The sequence below is a fragment of the Plecotus auritus genome, assembly GCF_963455305.1.
Source record: "Plecotus auritus genome assembly, chromosome: 12".
Lineage (NCBI taxonomy): Eukaryota > Metazoa > Chordata > Mammalia > Chiroptera > Vespertilionidae > Plecotus > Plecotus auritus.
The window spans coordinates 11,026,552-11,048,662 of NC_137778.1; positions in this window are offsets into that span (position 1 = coordinate 11,026,552).

Genomic DNA, 22,111 nt, shown 5'->3' on the forward strand with positions numbered 1-22,111 from the left:
ATAGCATCTCTACACAAACTCTTCAAGAAATATAAGAGAAGGGAACACTTCTCAACTTATTTCATAAATAAGTTGCCAAAAAACCACACAAAAACATTGCAAGAAAATTACAAACAATAGCCTTAATAAATATAGAACCAAAACTTCTAAAGAAAAAATCAACAAATCAAATCCTGCCATATATAACACTGATAATGCATTATAACCAATTAGGATTTATCCCATAAATGCAAGGTTGGTTCAAATTTAAAAATTAACCAGGATAATTTACAATATCAAGAGACTGAAAAAAAGAGAACAACATATGATCATCTTATTAGTTGCCCACAAAAAGCAATTGACAGAACTCATCATCATTCATGATAAGACTTCTGAGAAAACTAGGAATAGAAGGGAACTCAGTATCTCAACTTGATAAAAGGCATTTACAAAAGTCTCACAGCTTACGTTTTTCTTATTGGCAAAAGACTTATTTTCTCCCAAGGTGGGAATAAGGACATATATTCACTCTAACCACTCTATTCAGCATGGTTGTTTCTACAAGACAACAAAAGAAGTAGGCATTCATATATGAAAGGAAGCAATAAAATATTATCTTCACTTATGATAGTATTGTCTGTGTAGATACTTGCAAAAACTTTAGTTTTAGCAAGGTTGCAAAATACAAGATCAACCTGCAGAAATCAATTGTACACTAAGAGTAAACCAGTAGAAATTGAAATTTTAAAATTGTTGTTTAGAACACCTCCAAAACACAAAATAATTGCATATAAATATGTCAATATATGTGAAAAGACTTGAATGCTAAAAACTGCTAAACCTAATAAAGGAAATTAAGAAAGGTCTTAATATATGAATGGACATACATTGGTCATCGATTGAAAGACTTGTATAATAAAAATATCAATTCTCTGTTTTTGATCTATAAATTCAGCACAATCCAAAAAAAAAAAAAGCCCAGCAGAACTTTTTGTAAATTGAAAAAACTGATCCTAAAATGTATATGTAATGACAAAAGAACTAGAATAGTCAAAACAATTTTGAGCATAATTGAAGGATGCTCTACCTGCTGTTGGGTTTATAGAAAGCAAACTAAAAAGGCCTATAATCAAAACAGTGTGGTATTTGTAAAAGAATAGCTACATAGAACAATGGAACAAAATAGTGAGTCCAGAATTAAACCCTTGCAAATATGTCCAGTTGATTTTCATCTCAGATATACAAACAATTCAGTAGAAAATGATAATCTTTCCAAAAATGGCACAGGCACAGTTGGATTTCCATTTTGGGAAAGAAAAAAAAAAAAGAATCAGAACTTATGTTACCACCATGCTTAAAATGGCTCATATACTTAACATGTAAAACCTAAAACTATAAGACTTTTATAAGAAAACTTAGGAAATATTTGTGAGCTGGCCAAAGATGTCTTAAATACAGCCATTAAAGCATGATTCTTATTTTTACTTTTTTTTTTCATTGTTTAAAGTATTACATATGTCTCCTTTTTCCATGATTGCCCCCTCCCGCAACTCCCACTCCCCAGGACAAGCCCCCACTGCCCCAGTGTCCCTGTCCATTGGTTATGCTAATATGCATGCACTCAAGTCCTTTGGTTGATCTCTTACTCCCCTTCCCTCACCTTCTCTCTGAGGTTGGACGGTCTGTTCAGTATTTCTTTGTCTCTGGATCTATTTTTGTTCATCAGTTTATGTTGTTCATTATATTCCACAAATGAGTGAGATCATCTGATATTTATCTTTCTCTGACTGGCTTATTTCACTTAGCATAATGCTCTCCAACTCCATTCATGCTGTTGCAAATGGTAAAAGTTCCTTCTTTTTTATAGCAGGGTAGTATTCCATTTTGTAGATGTACCACAGTTATTTAATCCACTTATCTGCTGATGGGCACTTAGGCTGTTTCCAAATCTTAGCTATTATAAATTGTGCTGCTATGAACATAGGGGTGCATATGTCCTTTCTGATGGGTGTTTCTGATTTCTTGGGATATATTCCTAGAAATGGGATTACTGGATGAAATGGGAGTTCCATTTTTAGTTTTTTGAGGATTCTCCATACTGTTCTCCACAGTGGCTGCACCAGTCTGCATTCCCACCAGCAGTGCACGAGGGTTCCTTTTTCTCTGCATCCTCGCCAGCACTTGTTTGTTGATTTGTTGATGATAGCCATTCTGACAGGTGTGAGATGGTACCTCATTGTTGTTTTGATTTGCATCTCTCAGATGGTTAGTGACTTTGAGCATGTTTTCATATGTCTCTAGGCCTTCCGTATGTCCTCTTTTGAAAAGTGTCTATTTAGGTCCTTTGCCCATTTTTTTTATTGGATTGTTTATCTTCCTTTTGTTAAGCTGTATGAGTTCCCTGTAAATGTTGGAGATTAGACCCTTATCGGAGATAACATTGGCAAATATGTTCTCCCATGCAGTGGGCTTTCTTGTTTTGTTCATGGTTTCTTTTGCTGTGCAGAAGCTTTTATTTTGATGTAGTCCCATTTGTTTATTTTCTCCTTAGTTTCCATTGCCCCTAGGAGCTGTATTGGTAAAAATATTGCTACGACTTATGTCTGATATTTTGCTGCTGCCTATGGAGCCTTCCAAGATTTTTATGGTTTCCCGTCTTACATTTAAATCCTTTAACCATTTTGAGTTTATTTTTGTGTTTGGTGTTAAAGCATGATTCTTTAAAAAATTTTAGTAAATTGGGTGTTCCAAACTCAAAACCTCTGGTCTGCAAAAGACTAAGAGAATTAAAACAAAGCAATAAGTAGAAAATATTGTAAAGCACACATCTGACAATGAACTTTTATCTACAATATGTAAAGAACTCTCAAAGCTCAACAATAAGAGAGCAATTGAATTTTAAAATAGGAAAAAGATTGGACTGCATCTATTTCACCAAACATGATATACAGATGACAAAAAAGTAAATGAAAATTTGCTCAATATCATTAGTAATTACAAAATATAATACAAAAACCACAAAGAGGTGCCACTAAACACCTTTTAAAATGTCTGACATAGCTCTGGCCAGTGTGGCTCAGTTAGTTGAGCATCATCCCTTGCACCGAAGAAGTCACTGGTTTGATTCCCAGTTGGGGCAAATGCCTAGGTTGCGGGCTTGATCCCCAGTAGCGGGTGTGCAGGAGATGGCCCATTGATATTTCTCTCTCAGCCATGCCTTTCTCCCTCTCCTTTCCTATCCTTCTCTATAAAATCAACAACAACAACAACAACAAAACATATTTAAAAATGTCTGACATAAAAACAGAAGCCTAGCCATAACATGTACTGGCAAGGATGTGGAGCGATTGAAACTATTACACATTGCTGCTAAGAATGCCCAGTGGTCTGACCACTTCGAAACGCAGTTTTACAATTTCTTACAAAGTTTAACATAAACTTACCATACAACTTAATCCAACTAAAATGAAAACATGGTCACATAAAAGCCTGTATGAAAATATTCCTTGCCACCTTTGTTGTAATCGTCCACATTGGAAACTACCACATGTTCTTCAACTGATAAATGGATGACCAGCTGTGGTACATACATACAGTTGTATAAATACACAGCGATAAAAAGGAGCAAGATCCTGAATCATGCAACCACAGGAATGAAACTCAAATGTCTTTTTCTTAGTGAAATAAGCCATTCGCAGAAGGATATGATCCCATTCATGATATTCTGGCAAAGTAACACAACAGAGATTAAAACAGAGCAGTGGTTGGCTGATTGGTGCAGGGACTGGAGGTTGATCACACAAGGCATGAGGAAGTATTGGGAGATAATGCAACTTTTCTATGTCTTTATTATGGTGGTAATTACATAATTATTTGCATTTGTCAAAACTAATGTAGCTGCACCCTGGCTGGTGTGACTCAGTTGGTTGTACCAAAAGGTTGCTGGTTCGATTCCCGGTCAGAGCACATGTCAAGGTTGCTCACTCCCCAGTAGGGTCTGTGCAGGAGACAGCTGATTGATGTTTCTCACATCAGTGTTTTTCTCTCTCTCTTTCTCTCCTTTCCTCTCTCTCTAAAATCAGTTAGAACATATTTTAAAAAAACCTAATATACCTGTGCAATTAAAAAAGTGGATTTCACTGGATGTAAATTATATAAATTATGTCCAGTAAGCTTAATATAAAAGAAAATCATTAGGTGGAATGAACAGCAGATTGGCCCAACAGTGAAAACATCAGTGAACCTAAAGTCGTGACAAAGCAAATCTAACACGATTTGAAAAGAAAGAATGTGAAGAGAGAAAATTACAGAACTGCAGGAGAGTACCAAGCAGTTAAACATGCATGTAACTTCAGTTTCAGAAAGAAAGGGGAGAGAATAATGTAGAAAATTATTTTAATAAATACAGACCAAAAAATATTGAACAGGAAAGAAATATTTCATTTGCCCCACCCCTCTTAGTAAGAATAACAACTAATTTCTCTTAAGGAACTGTGACAACTAGAAGACAATAAAATTAGATAATGTACTGAAAAAAAAAATAAAACACCCTAAAAATCTCTGTCAGTGAGAAATCTTCAAAACTGAAGGTGAAATAAAAAACATTTTCAGAAAAAAGAAATCTAAGAGAATTGTCATTACCTGACCTGCACTGCAAGAATTGCTAAAGGAAGTATTTCAGGCTGAAGGGAAGAGAGACCTGATGGGAATTCAGGTCCATAGGTGAGGAGAAAGCGCACTCTTCTGGTTTAAAAGGCTGTGCGTAATGGGCCCTTTATGTATTGCTCAGATTTAATCTTGTAAAATGTTCTCTGGTACTTATTACCCAGCTCGTGTGTGTGTGTGTGTGTGTGTGTGTGTGTGTGTGTGTGTGTGTGTTTCCAAATTCTGCCAAACCCATTACTGGATTCTGAAATCAATCTAGAAGGTCATGACCAGCACTTTTCTTCTTGAGAAGTAGAGTAGAATGGGAAATACCAGAGTACACTAGTATGAAGTCTAAGTATTAACTGTTAACTTTAGCTCAGCCCTTATGTAATGGTTTTACAACCTAAAAAAAAAATTTTGCTCAGTGTGCTTATGTAATGGTTTTACAACCTAAAAAAAAAAAAATTTAATCTCTGGGTTGCAGTCTAATATATTCGGAAAACATGGCCCTAACTTCATTGGCCTTTCTATTTCTTGAATATTCCAGATCATATATGTGCTTGCCACCTGAGAACTTTTTCTTTGCATACCTTTGCATGGCTAGCTTCTTTGAAGCTTTTAAATTTCACCCCAACTATTTCCTTCCTATAAGAGTTTTCTAAAAAGATAAGGTATAATAATCAGTGTCAACATGGACTTTAAAAAAATCTCTAGAGCTAGAGTATCAAAAGTTGCATTTGAATGTATTCAGGATTTATATCTGGTAGGCTTTTTTCAAACTTTGCAGTAGAAAAAAAAATGTATGTCCCTAGCTGGTTTGGCTCAGTGGATAGAGCGTCGGCCTGTGGATTAAAGGGTTCTGGGTTTGATTCCGGTCAAGGGCACGTACCTCGGTTGCAGGCTCTTCCCCAGCCCGGGCCCTGGTTAGGGCTCGTGCAGGAGGCATTCAGTCTATGTGTTTCTCGCACATCGATATTTGTTTCTGTCTTTCCCTCTCTCGTCCACTCTCTCTAAAAATCAATGGAGAAATATTTTCAGGTGAAGACTAAAAAAAAATGTATAAAACCAATAAACTATATTGACTGTTCCAGGTGGGAAAAGATTTACCAGATTTCTCTGAATCTGTTTACCTGGAATGAAAATGCACAAAAATGTCTTTTAAAAAATATTTATATCTTGCCTTTCACTCCTTGTCTCTTTCCACTGAAAATTGCTACTTTGCGCTATTTTTTTCTGGTACTATGGTAAGACAACTTTCTGTTAATGCTAAAATTTCTTTAATTTTTAGTGGTCCAATGTAAACCGCCAGTACTCAAACATGGAAAACCAATATCAGAAATGAAAAAAAAGTTTTCCTACCAAGATAAGGTTGCATTTGAATGCCTGAAGGGTTTCTACCTTAATGGCAGCAACCCAGTGTTCTGTGGTGGAAGAAGTACTTGGGAGCCTGCGATGCCCAGGTGTATTAAAGGTAACATATTATATCATTTTCCTTCTTGTTTTTAAAGGCTATTTCTTTGACATTAAATATCAATGATAAAGAATAACTGAAAAGATGCAATTTTAGTAATTATCTTTTCATATTCATGACGGATGTATGACATAAAGTTCATATAGAATTTTACTGTTATGATTTTGTATGTGTTCATAGGGTTCTTAGCACATTCTGTACATCACATAGGTCTGTAAGTTCCTCTTGTTCAGTACTTTTATGGTATGGTTAGCAACCACTTTTTCCAGGATAAATGGAATGAATCATGGGAATTTTTACATAAATCAGAATGAAAGTCATAATTCACACAAATGAAAAGAAAGTGATAATTTCCAAGTGATTGATCCTACATTGTTATGTTTTTCAATGTCAAAGCCCTTTATTTTGAGTCATTCATATTTAGTAACATCCTATTTAAATTCATGTTATTTACACTAATTTATAACTTTTAGTAATAAAAGAAGGAAGAACATACGTATAGCCATTTTAGTTGTTATTCTGACTGATTCTAAAATTACTTGCCATAGTCAGATATAAACAGGCATGTACACTTGGGCAAGTTACTTAAACTTCAAAAATATTTACTTACATGTAAAATGATTTAATGTCTTCCTAACTGGGTGATAATACAGCTTAAATTGGTTGCATTTAAACCACTTAGCACTATGCAAAGTTTGGAAAGTATGCATATTTTTAATTTTGAGGAATAGCTCATCTTTCTAAAAAAATAAAAAATCAAATTAAATCCATAATTTTATTGATAAGACTGATGAATGAAATAAAATTTATTTCTCCAGGTTCCAAGTCTACTCCTCCAACCAAGCCACCAGCTGCAAGTTATCTAGGTTCAGTAACATTTTTTTTAATTTTAATTTTTTCCCTCCCATCACCATTTATTCCTTCTATGCCCCCTTCCACCTCCACCACCACCTCCACACACTCCCCTTCCCCCCTCCATCACCACACTCTTGTCCACGTCCATGAGTTCTCTCTCTCTCTCTTTTGTTTTTTGCTCAATCCCTCCACCTTCTCCCCTTTGCGCTCCCACCCTCCCATACCCTGCCCCTAACTGGAGCTGTCCACCTGCTCTCCCTCTATGAGTCTGCCACTATTGTGCTTGGTAGTTTAGTTTGTTCCTTAGCTCTTTATCCTCCTTATATTGTTAAGAACTTTGTGGGCTGATGGGTGAAAAGTCATGTCTTGTTTTAATTTGCATTTATTTAATTATTAATGAGGCTAAACCGTATTTTTCTACATTCATGTACTCAGATCCTTTGCTTAGTTTTCTGTTGGGTTTCTAAAATATTATTTTTGTTAATTGTGAGAACTCATTGTAAATTAAAGACCTTTTAATATATAGTGAACATTTTTTTCCAGATTTTTATGGCCTAATTTTATAGTTCATTTTCTTTTTAGATTTTATTGGACATAGATTTTTTTTTATAACTTTGTTATGAGGAGTATACAAATGTATTTTTGTAAATTTTCAAATATTACAAAAGGATACAGAGTCAAAAATTAGTTCATCTCTTTCTCTAGTTCATTGAGTTAATCACCGTTCATAATTTAAGTGTCTTTTTTCCATTTCATATAAGGACATATCCTTATATGACTGGTTATACATATTTTGCCCCTTTTTTTTTTCGTTTTTCTTAACCAGAAATAGACTCATGTTGTTCATATTTTTCTAAAACTCGCACTTTTTACACTTACTATCTTAGATTTGGGTTGTATTTAGATTTATCCCCATCCTTTTTAGTGACAACTTTAATATATACCACATTTTATTTAGCTACTCTCCTACAATGGACAGATATATGTGCAGAAGAGTTGAATGTATTGAACTATTCCCTAATGGCTCTGAAAATTGTGTTGTTCTTATAAAAGCTTTAAGTCTTCAAATTATATAAACATTTCAACCATGGGTTCTGATTTCATTTGTTTTTGCATTTAAATCATTGATATATCTGAGCTTCATTATGGAATATGGAATCAGATTGGTTTCTTCTCCACTTCACCCAACCCCATTCAGTGGCTAAGTTGCACTGTCTATGGAATGGATTGTCTTCTCTCCAACTGTTTTATCACACACCACACTCATAGGTGTTCTAAATTCATAGGCGCTCTAGTCTCCCACAGAAGCTGCACCATCTTACTTTCCCACCAGCAATGCACAAAGATCCTAATTTCTTTACCTGTTTGCCAACACATGTTCTTTTCTGTTTTTTGATAATAGCCATCCTAATACCTGGTAGGTAAGATATGGACATAGTATCTCATTGTGGTTTTTATTTGTATTTCCCCAGTGATTAGTGATGTGTAGACATCTTTTTATGCACTTATTCCCTATTTGTATCTATTCTGTGGAGAAATGTCATTCAAGTCCTTTGCTCAGTTTTGAACCGAGCTGGGATTTTTGTTGTTGATATTTAGGAGTTTAATCTTTCCTCTTATTTTTTTTTTTTTTAACTTATTTCAATTTTTTTTCTAGGATATCTCAACTTTCGTGAATTACCGTCATCTAAAGAGATTGTGGAATTAGGTATTAGTTTCTTTCTTCTTCTTTTTAAAATCCTAACCCGAGGATATTTTTTCATTGATTTTTTTTTTGGAGAGGGGAAGAGAGAGGCAAAGATAGAGATAAATGCCAATGTGAAACACATCCATTGGTTGCCTGCTGCAGGAGCCCTGACCAGGGCCTGGACCGGGGAGGAGCCTGCAACCGAGGTACAGGCCCTTGACTGGAATCAAACCTAGGACCCTTTGGTCCACTGGCCGACGCTCTGTCCACTGAGCCAAACCTGCTAGGCCCTAGCAGCTAGGGCATTAGTTTAGTTCTTAATAATTTTTTATTATGAGACCTTAGAGTTCTACATGAATATATTATGTTCCAATTATTTGTAGTTAGAGGAAAAACAAGATGTCAAAAATTATTAGGAATAGTTGACTTTATAGTTCCTTTAGTATTGCAGATACCATAACGAATGTAGATAGAATGTATAGACACATGCAAGTAATTTTCTCTAATCTTGAGAATTTTAGTTGTCCTATGAACCTTTACTAAATAACCTGGTGTGGTAACTATAGCACAAAACAGTGACAAGTGAGGTTCCTATTAAGAGTTTCACAAGGCATATCCTATAGTCGGGATCTATTTGCAGAGTTCTTTGAGCAAAGCGATTTGGATGTACTAGCAATCATGCTCATACTAGAACGATACTTTTTTCTGTAGTTTTCAGATGATCAGACCAAAAGTAAAAACAAACAAAGCCTGCTATCTGAGACCCATACATGCTCAATATCTTTAAAACTACTTTTCATTTTTTTTCTCAGATCCAGGAACCATTGCTCTATTTAGTCTTACTATATGTAAGTATCTCACACTTGAAAACCATTGAAATCAAAATATTACATTCTTTTCCATTACATGGAGTGCATTCTTTTCTGATGATTTTTCAGTTTTTATAGGTTTTATAGCTTGAAATTAAGTAAACGAGTGTAGAAAAAACTGACCTTTCATATGATATACACCTTTTGTTGGTGATTGTATATTCATTTACACAGTATTCTATATGTCTAGTTAGTAACAAACCCTAAGTAATACTTTTTTCCCCCAAGATGATTAGTCATATGACTTTGCATCTCAACTATGCTTCAGGTAATTTTCTAAACTAAACTGGACACTTCTCTGACTTACTGTGGACTATTTAAGTGATTCCAGGGAATTGCACTTAGATAGTGAAGAATCCAGATGGAATATAAATGTATATGTGCTTAAAAAATAACATTTTTGAGCACTGAAATGTAACCAACAGTAACTTCTTCTTCTAGAGTTTGAATTGTGGAAAGTATTTTTCAGAGTTACATGTCATTTATTTTCTGGTTTCTTACAGTTGTTGGCATTGCAGTAATTTTAATCTGTGTGTACAAGTGTCTTCACAGAGGGAAGGAAGGGTAAATTAAACATTTATTCTCATTTATTGGTCTTTCTCACTCATGACATACTTTTGTGTTGCTTTTCTTTGTATTGCTTACAATCTATTTTTAAAATGTGCTACATCAGTGTGCCATCTGCAGTAAATTTCTTTACTAAAATCCGTTCCAGCTGCCTTTAGCATTATTGCAACAAGAATAATCTGTGCATAATAATTTAGTTATTATGACTGTAAAAAAGTTATTTGTGAGGTTTGAGGTTTAACTTCTGCAGCAAATTATGGACCATGATGGGGCCTTCCCAATTCAAGATATGCACTATTTTCTAAAGTGAGCTGGTGGCTAGGATTAAATTTCAAATAGTTCACTGTGGAGACTTTAAGGTATGTTCACTGGAATTTTTAGGATAAAAACTTCCATTTGTCTGCATAACAGGAATTTGTAAGAAGCTATGAAGATGTCGTATTTAAATGGCCAATTTGATTTCATTTAGAATTTTTATTTATACAAGTTAAACTGGGAAATTATAAGCAATGCTATTTGATTTCCCTCTTATGTTCTCTTAATTTTTCTAGGAGGTAGTAAACTGATGGGTTAAAGTTAAAGGTACGGAGAGGGGTAATATTTACAAGGTACCTCATTAACTTTATTTGCCTTTTTATTTATAAAAATGGAAAAGCACCTGACCAGGTGACACTGTTGGTTGGAGTGTAGTCCCATAGGTAGGTTTGATTCTCAGTTAGGGCATGTGCCTGTGTTGCTGGTTCGATCCCCAGTCTGGGCACATATGAAGGCAACCAACAGATGTTTTTCTCTCCTCTCTCTTTCTCTCTCTCCTCTCTGTCTCCCCCTCTCCCTCCCTCCCTCTCCCTTCCCCTCTCCCTCCCTCCCTTGCTCTCCTTCTCTCTCTCTCTTTCACAATCAATAAAAACATATTCTCAGGTGAGGATTAAAAAACAAGAAAAGGCTAGGCTTACAGTAGAAAAAAAGTGTACAAATACATATCTTCTAAGGAGAATAGGGATTTTAAACTTTGATCAAACAAATTTTAATGAAATAATTAACAATTTAATGAAAAACTTAGAGTAAATCCTGGAGCATAAACCAAGATTATGCTTTGAAATTTCTGATTTTTAGTAATTCTTCATAGCTTTGAAACACCTTTGAAAGCAAACATAATTTTAAAAATTTTGGTATTTATGGTTTTATGACATTTACTTAAAGTTTAAAAACTAAAATGAAAGCCAACCATTTTTATTTGGGATTAAAGAATTGCCATTCACACAGCACAAGTTCAGGCAGAAACCCATATAGTATCCCAGTTACTGGGTGAAGATGAAGGGGTTTTAGGAGAATAAAAGAAGAAAGAGTTCCTATTGGCCCTGAAAGGCAGAGGTACTCCTTGCCTATGCAAAGTTGGTTACTGATTATATCTTCAAAGAGAGAGTCCATAGTGATCAGTCCTTGTGGTCAGGATCTGCAACCCTGCTGGCTTTACAAACATTTGTTTATGAGACACTGTTGCTTTGGCTTAGACAAAAGTAGTTTTGCCCGGTTCAAACATTCCAAAGGTTCAAGGATCAAGACATGCAAGGACATTTCTCTAGAACAGCTGCTCTGCCTCCACTTATAAATCGCTTCACTTATGTCAGCTTTCACAATGATTTCTTTTCTTTTTTTAAAAATGTATTTTATTGATTTTTTTACAGAGAGGAAGGGAGAGGGATAGAGACTAGAAACATCGATGAGAGAGAAACATCCATCAGCTGCCTCCTGCACACCTCCTACTGGAGATGTGCCCACAACCAAGGCACATGCCCTTGACCGGAATTGAACCTGGGACCCTTCAGTCCGCAGGCCGACGCTCTATCCACTGAGCCAATCAGGTTAGGGTTGATTTCTTTTCTTTTTATATTAATCATCTGGTTTGGGCTTTGTAAAAAAGTACGTTTTTCACTCATGAAGAGTTCAAAGTTTTTTTTTTTCTATTATTGGCTATCTTTTAAAAATACCCAGAATGCTTTCATTTGCATCTTAAGTCTTAAATTTATGGAAAACTTCATATGTATGTTTATATTTCAATCACTGGCATATTTTAAATTACATATACACAACAGTGTGCATAGGAAATACTATCAGCTGGATATTTTTACAAGTCCAAAGGTTTGGGTAGTGTAGACAAAAGTGTATTCTATGGAATGTAACCTCATAGAGTGAGCTGGTCATAATTTCCTCACTGGGCAGGTCATGGTGAATAGTCATACCCACACACACAACTTTGTTTTGGTAAAAGTTTTATCTTTGTCTTAAGGAATCTCTGCCCATGTTTTAGGGCATCAAGGTTAACACACCTTTGAATTAACCACCCTCAAGAGAGTAACTATCCTGTAAACTATCTCTACCTTGCTTTCTCTCACTTTCATGCAATCTTCCTTACATTCCCTCCTTAATTTCAAATGCATAAAAGTGACTTGCAAAATGATCATTCTCTGAAGTATGTGAGATCCTGTGTCCAGTCCATTGTCACCAGTTTGGCTGAAATAAACAGAAATATTTTCTACAAGTTTGGGCCTTTCTTGTGTCAAATTAGAAATAAGTTCTCAAGAAAGCAAACGGAAATTACTTTCTGCTCCTTATTTTCTTCCATTGTTTAAAATATCACGGTACCAAAATACTTAAAGGCTCCTTAAGAAATATAATAAAACCCTTTCTAGCTATTGGGTCTTTTTTTTTTTTTAATTATCTACTTTTTTTTTTTCTCCTATTGGGTCTTGTAAGCTGAACATCCCGCTCAAGATGGTGTCATAGGAGGATCCTAAACTAACCTCTTCTCCAACACATCAAATCTACAGCTACACAGAACAATTCCTCTGAAAGAGATCCAAAAGCTAGCTGACCAACTTTTACACATTAGGTGGAGAAAAACCCACTCGAAATGGGTAGGAGGACCTGAAACACAATCTCTCCATACATCTCACCCATGTCGCGGCGACCCACCATCAGGCGGGAACACACATCTCTGAACTTCTCCTTGAGGAGTGAAGTGTTGGAACTTCACATCTGGTACCCCATCATTTAAGTCCAACACCTGAGAGATGGGCACCCCAAACATCTGGCTTTGAAAGCAATGGGGCTTATGTCCATGAGACTCACAAAGCTATAGTGAACTGAGCTATAGTACTTAAAGGGCACAGCAACTGGCTGTGGCAATCCCTGCCCCCTTAACCTTCCCCCTGCCCCCAGGGCACAGTGCAGAGGTAGCCTACTGTAACACACACATCTTTCTGTGAAAGAGATCTGTTTACTTATCTTAGAAGCTAAAACCTGACTTCCAGTCAAGATTGTTGAATAGGTGAACTCTGTGCTCACCTCCTGCTATGAAAATCACAAATTATAGCCCAACCATTCTTGAGAACCATCTGAAAACTAGCTGATCAGAAATCCTGTAAAGGATTTAACCACCCTCAAGAGAGTACATAGCCCTGACCATGTGGCTCAGTTGGGTATCATCCCGTGCACCAAAAGGTTGCTGGTTCCATTCCCGGTCAGGGCTTATGCCGGGTTGTGGCCTCAAACCCAGGTAAAGAGTGTGCCGGGGCATCCTATGAATGTTTTGCACTCACATTGATGTTTCTCGCTCTCTCTCCCTCTCCCTTCCTCTCTATTTACAATTTCTTTTTTTAATCTTTAAAAAATCAAAATAGGGTGCTCTCCCTCCAGGGAGCTCTCCCTTGCCTTCCTTCTCCCCGCCTCCTCCACATTACCATTAGCTTCCTCACTCCCAAACTCCAAGGGCCATTCCTTTATCTCCATAACTTGTTTGCTTTTTGGAATTACTTTTCTACCTTTATAATTTACCGAATAAATGTTCTCTGACAAAACAAAAACAAAAACAACACCCACAAAATAGTACATAAATGATTTAAAGGAGAAGCCATGTCAAGACTAGTAGAAGGGGCAGAGATGCTGAACTGGCAGGTCCCATACCCACAGGGTGGCAATTGACAATTGAGAGGGCTATTTTAGCCCCAGAGGTCTGCACTAAGGATTGAGGAGTCTCAGCTCCACACCAGGTGCTTCTGTTTGGGGCACCAGTACCAGGAAGAGGAGTCCCCATAACATCTGCCTGTGAAAAATGGGCAGGAGGGGGCGGGATTATAACGTCCCATTGAGACAGAATGCTGCGGGAGACCTAGGTACTGCAGGTCTTAAAGGGATCATAAACAGAATCGCTTGCTCAAAAACTCACTGGCTCAGGATCTCAGGTATGGGAACATCAAGTCAAAAGTGCCAGGAAAAAATAGGAAGGAACTAAATTGACTAGCTTCAGGAGGCGGACAGGGAGGCAGGGGTCAGGGAAACACTCTCTGGGGACAGAAGTACGGGCAGATGCCATTGTTACTTTTGTTGAACTCGCCTCCCAAACAGCCAGCTACTTACAGGCAGGCACCAAATCTGAGCTCTCCATTAACCTGGGTAACACTGTTCACCACACCCCAGTGATTCCCTAAAGCCCTGTACCACCCAACTCACACACTAGCCCAAGCCTCTCCCAGAAGCTACTCCACACAAGTGGTCTACCTCGGCCTGTGGTGTGGACTTTCCCAAAAATCTCTCAAATTTCCACAAACTCCAAACAGGCAGTGGTAGGTAGTCCTCAGTGTGCCCGTCCCTATTGCCAAGCTGCCCCAGGCCCAAGCAGAAATGGAGACTGATTTCAACTTGCACTGCAACTCCCTTGAGGCAGTCCCAAGTGTGGCATAAGTGGTGGCTATGCATGGGTTGGAACATAGTTGCAATTAAGTAGCCACAAGTTGACCAAAAGTGTTGGCTGGCCTCAGCATACACAGTGGTGCCCAACAAAGAGTCACAAGCTTGACACAAGTGGCAGCAGGACTCAGTTCATAGCACCTCCAATCCCAGCACAAGTGGCAACCAACCACAGATCATTTTGTAGCTACCAGGTGGTCCAAGCCCAGCACAAGCAATGGTGATCTTGGCCTGCACTACACACCTCCCAAGGGGCTACAGAACCCACACTTTTGGTGGCCAGCTCTAAGCCACACCGGAGCACCATCCAATAACATATCCAAATAGCAACTTGGTTTGCACTAAAATAACTTCTGCTCTGTGAGGTCAGCCTCCACAGATCAGCTTGTCCACTACTGTCATGGTCAGCCTTCACAGCCAGTCAGCCTGGGGATTAACCCCACCCACAAATATGCCAAGAAGATTCAAAGTTCAACTACAACAAATAAGCATACACAACCCACACAAGGGACACTCCTGGAGCACCTGGCTTAGATTAGAAAGGACACTATGCCATTCATGTCCACAGGACACCTATTACAGAAGGCCATTTTGCCAAGATCAGAAGATGTAGTAGATACTTAGAAACAAACACAGGGAATCAGTCAAAATGAGGAGACAGAGAAACATGCCCCGAATGAAAGAACAAGACAAAACTTCAGAAAAATAACTAAAGGACATGGAGACAAGCAATCTAGGAGGTAGAGCTTAAAACACTGGTTTTAACGATGCTCAATGAACTTAGGAGAATAATAAAATCAGTGAGAACATCAACAAAGAGAAAACATTAAAAATAACATTAAAACCCCACTTAAAATGAAAATACAATAACTGAAATAAAGAATATATCACAGGGAATAAACAGATAAGATGAAGCAGAGAACTGAATCAGCAATCTGGAATCTGGAAGACAATGTAACAGAAAACACCCAATTGGAACTGCCAAAAAAAATTTTTTTTTTAAAGGAGGAGAGCTTGAGAGACTTCTAGGACAACATCAAACATACCAACATTCACATAATAGGATGACCAAAAGAAGGAGAGAACAAATTATAGAAAACCTACTTGAGGAAATAATGACTGAGTTCTGTCTGGGTTGCTCAGTTGGTGGAAGCCTCATCTCATACACCAAAAGCTGTGGGTTTGATTTTGATTCCTGATCAGAACACATACCTAGGTTGTGGGTTTGATCCCCAGTTGGGGCATGTATGGGAGGCAACCAATTGATGTTTCTCTCTCACATTGATGTTTCTCTCTCTCTCTCCCCTTCCTCTCTCTCTCTAAAAATCAGTAATCATATCCTTGAGTGAGGATTAAAACGAAATAAATAAATAAAATATAAAGTAAGAAATAATGACTGAAAACTTTCCTATCTTGTCCATTGAAATAGACATACAAATCCAAGAAGTGCAGACAGTTCCCAACAAGATGAATCCAAAGAAACCCACACCAAGACACATCATAATTAAAATTACAAAGGTTGAAGACAAGTAATGTTAAAAGCAGCAAGAGAAAAAAGTTATGTAAAAGGGAGCTGTCATAGGACCATCAGCTGATTCTTCAACAGAAATTTTGTAAGCCAGAAGAGATTGGCATGAAATACTCAAAGTGATAAAAGGCAAGGGCCTTCAACCAAGATTCCTCTACCCTTCATTTAGAATCAAAGGCAAGATGGTTTCTCAGAGATAAAAGAGCTAAGGAACTTCATTACCACTAAACCAGCAACACAAGAAATGTTCAAAAACAAAAAGGGGCATGTTTCAATAATTCCTTTTACAAGTGAGGAAACGTCCCCAGAAGTCCCAGCCAGACCTCCCTTCATTCAGGCACCCTATCAGTACCCTTCTCCTCCCGCTCAGTGTCATCCTGCAGTGGATATGCTTTGTTTACTGATAACAAAAAGAGAAACAAAAAGAATGTTTTTATTACCTCCAAGCTGAGTGCTCACAGGGCCCACACATCCGTCCCTGGAAGATGGCACCAGCACCCTGTCCCCAGCCTCATGCATCCTCAGCGGAACCCAGGACTGCATGCCAACTGTATTATTCCTCCCAGCCCCTGGGATGAGGAGCAGAGGGAGGGAGGAAGACTGTCCTAGTTTAGAGGGAGGGCTGGGGAGTCTCCCCAAAACTTCCTTCTTCCCTGGAATTACAGGGGCCCCTGAGTCTGGCCACAGGAGATCTGGCAGCCTAGGCAAAAGGGCAGGGTGGCCTCATAGCTCCACAGAAGTATGCCCACCCAGGTGACTATGGGGTTAATAGGTATGCACGTGTCGTCTTCCATGAGGCACACCAGCTTCCGGAACAACCCTAATCCTAGGCATCACTGTGCTGACAGCGTGACCCAGGAGAACATGCACAGGCCATGGGCTCCTTGGGAGGCGGGAGCGGGGTCCTATCTGGTTTGGCACCCACGTGACCTAGCATGATGCCTGGCTCATAGTAAGTTCTCAATACACAGGTAAAGAGCTAACGGAATAGAACTGAAGGACAGTGACAGGGAAGAAAGGGGGCAGGGGTGTATTTCCTCCGAATCTGTTTGAGGTGTACATGCTATTAGTGACGCCGCCGAGGAAAACAGTTCTGTCTTTGATGTAGAGCATCATCATCAGAGCAGCTTTTGAAAATGGTAACTCTTTATGAATTCAGGGGTGAACCACCATTTCCTGCAAACCCCGGCTGTGCTTCCAGGCAGGTAGTAAAGGGGTCAGCCCAAGTGGATGCGGGCGGAGCCTGAGCTGCCAGCGACCAGGTGGGTTAGATGTTGTCCAGGCCACGCCCTGTTCCCTCAGGGGCTAACGCTCCGCCCCTGCAGCCTGCCATTGGCCCGCCAGACCCTGACGTCACTACTGTGACCACGCCCAGCAGCGGTACCGCCCTGGACACTTGTTGAATGTGGGGATTGTTGCGTCTGATACCTGCTCTCAAAAAGGTAAACAAACGCTTGCTGTCCCTCAGGTTTCCTACCGATCTCTTGGAAAATGATGGCATCTTATGAGCCGCGCTGGCCACCTCCTCACCGCCATGGGAGTGCCTTTTCTTGTTGGTGCTCCCCTGGGATCCTGTTGGTGGCCCTCGGGCTCCTGCTGCCCGAGTGCTCTGGTAGGGGGACGGGAAAGGTGTGAGCTCTGGAGGCAAACTGGAGAGAGTTAGGGAGCTGGCCGACCGGAGCTGAGCGGGGTGGGGATGGGGCGAGGTTTGCTTTGTGGGTCGGGTAGGAAGCACGGGCTTGGTTAACCAGGTTGGTGCAGGTGGAGCCCTGCTTAGGATGGCCTTTCAGTGGTACCTAAAAAGCTACTGCAAGGCCCGCGGAGGGCGAGAGAGGCTCTGCCTTCCCGTTTCTGGAGAGTTTGCAGGGATCTCATATCACCACTGTATTCCGGTACAGTGTGCTGATCAGTATTCTGGTTACTGATCATTAAACAGTTCATTTCTGTGAGGGAGGAAAGGGAACCGTGGTGGTAAGGAGAAAACCAAAGGAAATTTTTAAAGAAGGATCAAGTTTAGAATAGGCTTCAAACTAGAGTTGAAGGACACTGTGCGTGCTATTTGAAATAGAGGAAAGTGAATGGAATGTAGGGTACAACATGGGAGAGAACAAAACTAGACATGAAGGGGATGAAAAACAAGGTTAGGTTTAAGGTTGAAAGGTAAAATCAGGATAAAATAAAACTTAGAGGAAGTAAAAAAGGAGAAATCACTAAGCTGGGTGGGGGAAACTACGTGGATAAAACAAACATTTCACTCTGGAAGCAGCTCAGGAGAAGGGTTTGTAGGCAGCCTTGTGCCTGGGAGGCTTGCATCTCAGAGGTAAATGCTGCGAAGTTGCAGACGGGAAAACTTGTTGTGTTTCCAGGAGCGATCTCATTCCTCCAAAACCCACAATATATTGTTACAAGAGGTCTCTTCTGCCTATTTTAGGTCTTTTCTCTCTTTCTAATTAAAGAAACGGAGATCAACAAGTGCTTACCAAGTGCTTACACAGTGTTTCTTAGTTTCCTTCATGTGCAAATTACAATACAAAGGCAGCAGTCCTTTTCCTATCAGTTGCTAGGTTACCAGGATACTGGCAGATAAAAGAAATTACCTATCCAAATCCTTTCCCAGCGCCTAGAGTTTCTAATGACTGTTGCATCTTCTTTACCATCGTCTTTATTCTACCGCAGTGGTTTAGTATTAGCTTCTTTTGAATAGCTACTATGGGGGACATACTGTGCTAGGTATTTTGGCCACATGGATGGACGAAGTCAGCCATGCTAACTAGTACACACAAAAACATGTGCCGGTGACCTGAGAGATCCATGCAGAAGAGAGTCCAAGAATAGGGGACCGTTCATTGCCTCTTTGGGGAGGGAGAATATGTTTCCTAGGGATACTGAGCAGGTAAGTCTACAAGATATGAGCTGAACAGGAGTTGCAGCTGAGCAGGGAGGAAAGGTGTTCAGAGCTTAGGGAGCAGTGGGAGCAAAGACTCAGAGATGTGACAAGGCTCAGGGCATTCATAGACTCTCAAGCTATCTAGTGTGGCAGCAGTAGGGCAACAGAGGCAAGAGAAAGACACAGAACAAGATCTGCTTTTAAAATGTATTTGCAGAGATATATGCAGCCCTATGTTCATTGCAGCATTATTCACGGTGGCCAAAATATGGAAACAACCAAAGTGTCTTGTGACAGAGGACTGGATGTGGTACTTATACACAAGGGGATACTACTCAGCCGTAAGAAAGGATGAAATAGCACCATTTGCAACAACATTGCGCTAAGTGAAATAAGTTTGTCAGAAAAAGCTACGAACCATATGATTTCACTCATATGTGGGATATAAAACTGAAACTCGTGAACACAAACAGCAGTGTGGTGCTTTCCAGAGGGAAGGGGGTGGGGTGGGAGTGGGGGGTGAGGAATGTCCTAATATATGGTGACAGAAAGCTTGACTTTGGGTGGTGAGCACATGGTGCAATATACATATCATGTAACACGGAAACCCATACCTGAAACCTATATGTTCATGTTGACCAAAGTCACCCCAATCAAGGACCTTTCCATTCATTTTGTACTAACTACCTGCTGCCCAACCACAGTCCCTGGCTGATGGAAAAGATAAAACACTTTTCTTTTTCATGTTCTTATTATTTTATGCCCAGATGCCTGTGATGCTCCAATTAAATTTGAAACTATGATGTTAAACGGTCCTCCTAAAGCATTGTATGGTCCTGGAGACAGAGTAGAATTTAAATGTCACTTAGGATACAAGCGTATTGTACCTTTTGTCCCCACCACTGCTGTTTGTCAGCCTGATAATACATGGGCACCTCCTCTCCAGGAGGCTTGTATAGGTAAGTACACAAAGCTTTTATTTGTATTGCTCTGGATATTGTCACACATTTTAGACTGCATAGTCTACTATACCATGATGGCTTTCCCATGGGAATGGAGATTCTAGATAGTAATGTCTTTGAAAATCTCCTGGGAATCTTTTTCTTGGCAAATGCTTGTCAGGGTCAATGTGAATCTTAAGTTTGGGCTTTAAATAGTTAAATGGATTTAAAAGAGCGATATAAAATTTTGATTTGGATTCACTTGCTTTGAAATTGGCATATAACAACACATTTGAAATTTTTCTTTTTAGAAAAGACATGTCCGCCGCTAGGAGAGCCCCTCAATGGCCAACTAGTCTATGTATCTTACGTAAGCGAAACTTCCAAGTTTGGTTCTCAAGCTCACTTTGTTTGTAATGAGGGGTAAGTTGCTCCTTAGAGGAATATAGTAAACGTTACTGATTCTATTTTTGGTTTGCTTCTCTTCTTCAGCATTCCCATAATGTTGAGTTCATCTTGCTTTCTGTGTGACAAGCTGTACTTCCAGACAAGCAACTCTTGGGCTTTTTATGCAGACTGAGAAGATGTGTAATGAATAGAAATTAAAAGTGAAGGAAAGGAAACTTCTATAATACTACATGCAAGAATAAGCCTATCATTAGCATTAAACTTGTAGTAATCATGATGACATTACTTTAACAACAAAGTGTATCCTATTTAAAACGGCCAACTCGCAGAGTTGAAGGTGGGCTTATAGAATTGGTAGGTAGGTTTACCCACCAAAGATATTGTTCATGGAGATAACTCTGTAAAGTGTTACCAGGTGAACATTGACCTGGTTAGCCTGGACCATAATATTGATCAAAATCCTTTTGTTGGAAAACATGAGTTTTTAGGCAGCTATAAAGGAGTGAAGGTCTCAAAAACAAGTACTGAGCACTTAATAGTAGTAGCCTTTGTTCTCTTGGGCTCTTTTAATCCTATATAATAAAAAGCTAATATGCTAATTGACCAGCCAGATGACCTTCTGGACGACCATCTGATCAACCTTCTGGATGAAGCTGGGGCTTCAAGGGCCAAGGCAGCAGCAGGGGCTGCGAGGGCAGAGCCCCTTGCATGAATTTCGTGCACCGAAATTCTAGTAGTATATATTTAGTAGTATATATTTAGACATTTATAAAAATGTGCATTTACAAGGTAAATGTAATACACTATAAAAAAGCAACTGATTTTTGATATTGACTTTGTATTCTGCTACTTTGCTGCATTAATTTATTTGTTCTAACAGCTGTGTGTGTGTGTGCACGCGCGTGCGTGTGCATGTGCACACAGTCTTTAGGGTTTGTTTTTTTTTTTTTTTAATCCTCACCTGAGGATATTTTTCCATTGATTTTTAGGGAGAGTGGAAGAGAGAGGAAAAGATAGAGAGAAATATAGAAATATCAATGTGAGAGAAATACATCAATTGGTTGCCTCCTACAGGAGCCCTGACCGGGCCCGGGCCAGGGATGAGCCTGCAACCAAGGTACATGCCCTTGACCAGAAACGAATGCAGGATCCTTTGGTCTGCAGGCTGACACTCTATCCACTGAGCCAAACTGTCTAGGGCAGGTTTTCTACATATAAGATTTTATTATTTGCAAACAGTGATAATTTTATATCTTCATAACCCATTGGGCTGCCTTTTATTTCTTGTCTAGTTTCTCTGATTAAACTTCCAGTACTGTGTTGAACAGAAATGGTAAAAGTGGGCATTCTTGCATTATTCCTGATCTTAGAAGAAAAGCTTTTGGATTTAAACCACCGAATAGGATGTTTGCTATAGGTTTTTCATCTATGGCATGTATTATCTTGAGGTACTTACTGTCTGTTCCTCGTTTGTTGAGTATTTACTATGCAAGAGTGTTGAATCCTGACAAATGCTCAATTGAAAT